We start from the raw sequence: 2512 nt of genomic DNA on the forward strand, positions 1-2512 counted from the left end.
TGAAATGTGAAATTCAATGATAAAAAGGATATTACCGATTTCTGGAGGAACTTAGAAAGCTCATTTTATCCGCAGCTTAAAGAAATTTCCCTCAAGGTTTTATCATTTTTCCCCTCAACATTCGTTTGTGAACACATTTTTTCTGATATGAAATTCATCTGTTAAAAGCAAAGAAGCAGGTTAACTACTAGAAATTTATCGAATGCAATTTTAATAAGAAACTGTTACAAAAGTACAGAATTAATGTAGGCATTCAAAATAATTAAAATAAAAAAAATTTAATTTTTTGAGGCGCCCAGAAACAACCCCGTTTTAACGAAAACCTTTATGTAAGTGAATATATTTCAAAGCGAAGGTGTTTTTGGACGCCGAGGCAAGCCTTATTTTTAAGCATGATTTCCCGAGAACTTCACAATTTCAACTTTATCTTAAAATTTCCGCTAACTAGTTTGCTAGTAAAAGTAGTCAACTCCCAATTTACCCCACCAAAGGTATCTGAAATTATAACATTTTATATGTGTTATACATTTCAATTGGGCAAAAATATACTAGGGCATAAAAAACATCAAGATACCGACTACCTATGTTACCTCGTTGCTGTCTGCAGCGCAACTGGCAGGAAAATCAATTCATTATCCCACAGTGCAAAACTGGTTTTTTCGCTCTCAATAGCGACTGAAATAAGAGCGTAAGAATACGTGAGYTGAGAGTAACTGCTCATGTGAGTCAAAACGCCCATGTATGGTGTACAGCATCAGATGTAAATAGTTTTTATATTGCTAATTAAATTATGTGCATTAACAAAAAACAAATTTTAATATTTTTAGATGGCAGAAAATAAACAATGCACAGTTTGCTATCCACTCATGCAATATTCTTCTTTTTCGCACACTTTTTTGGCATTACAATCAATTATTGCTTTTAATTTCACTCTATTATCTTTGAACGTAGTTAATAACAAACGATTTTTTTTATAAAATTTTTATTGATTTGTGTAGATTTACCATTATGACGTTAGTAAACATGTTTGCCGAATCTGTAAGTATCCTGTGAGGGCCGTACCATCGAGATCCGTATGTTTGCTATCCCAAGAGTTTCCACTCGCTACTTATTGACGCAACTTCGAGTTATCAGACGGTCTTTACAAAGGATAATTTTTAATGACTTAAACCTACGTCAGTACAAATGTTTTAGATTTGCATATTCCCAGGAATTTCGCCAAAAATTAATGAAATGGTCGAAGGAGACTATAACTTGATGAATTGCTGTTTATGACCGATGAGGCCCATTTTGATCTAAACGGAAATGTAAACAAGTAAAATTGCCGTATAGGGAGTGAATCAAATCCAGAAATATTCCACGAGACGGTATTTTCCCAGATCTAGTCACTTTGTGAAATGCAGTTTCATTCTTTGAAGAAAAAGGTGTAAAAGTAACTATTAATGGGCATCATTACGTGGAGACGTTTGAAGAATGAGTTTTATTTTACGCAGAACAGCGCCGAAAACGCATCCCTTATGCCGGAATTACATGTGCAGAATTCTGCGTGCAGAGAAAAAATTTGTACTGATTTGACAGTTCAAATTCTGCACCTCAATGGCAGTGCTGACAACATTCAAATAATTAATTTTTGAGCAAATTCCGGCAACATTTTAAATTGCGCTCAGCTGTTCAGTGAAAATAAACAAAAGATATAAAAAAATGGAAGAAAAATTGATTGAGTTTGTTCGCGAAAACCGGTTCCTATATGACAAAAGTCATGGGAATTATAAAAATAGCTACCTGAGGGACGCCAAATTTCAGGAGCTATCGGAGAAATTGCATATCCCAGGTAAATCTTTAATTTTATAACCTAACAGAAAATTTATATTTATTCAAGTTTTGAATGTTTTTAGGTGAGAAGTTAAAGGCCCGTTGGCGGACCCTACGAGATAAATTTTACAAAGACCTAAAAAAGAGACCATCAGGAAGCGATGCCACACAAAAAGTGGAAGTGGATGGAGAGCCTACAGTTTTTAAAGGACGTTGAAATGGACAACTTGAAGTAGGTTTTTGTAAAATCTTGTTTTATTTGTATAATTGTATTATTTATTATATATGTATTTTCAGCACACAAGGCAATAATGGCACCGTAACGACTCCTTCGTCAGCGACTTTGGTGAATCCGCCTGTAGCAGTGTCAATTTAAATATATTTTCTCAATCACCGCAGACGCAGACACAGACACAGACTGGACGGAAACGTAAAATTGAGGAATTACTTGAAAGCTCGAATGGAGACTTTCAAAGAGTGACGTCGTTAGCCGAGGAAATATTGGTCGGTTGCACGGAGAGATCCGCAATTCATTTATTTTTTGAAAGCCTTGCCAAGCAGGCGGAGGGAGCTAATTTAAATAGCCTGGAAATGTCGGAGTTACAACTCCAAATTTCTCAAACATTCCACCAATTTTTTTTTGAATAGAAAATAAGTTTTTCATTAACATCTTTAATTTTTATCATTTTTATCATTTTAA

Source organism: Bactrocera latifrons, unplaced genomic scaffold (assembly GCF_001853355.1).
Source record: "Bactrocera latifrons isolate USDA-ARS-PBARC rearing strain unplaced genomic scaffold, ASM185335v1 scaffold_569, whole genome shotgun sequence".
Classification (NCBI taxonomy): domain Eukaryota; kingdom Metazoa; phylum Arthropoda; class Insecta; order Diptera; family Tephritidae; genus Bactrocera; species Bactrocera latifrons.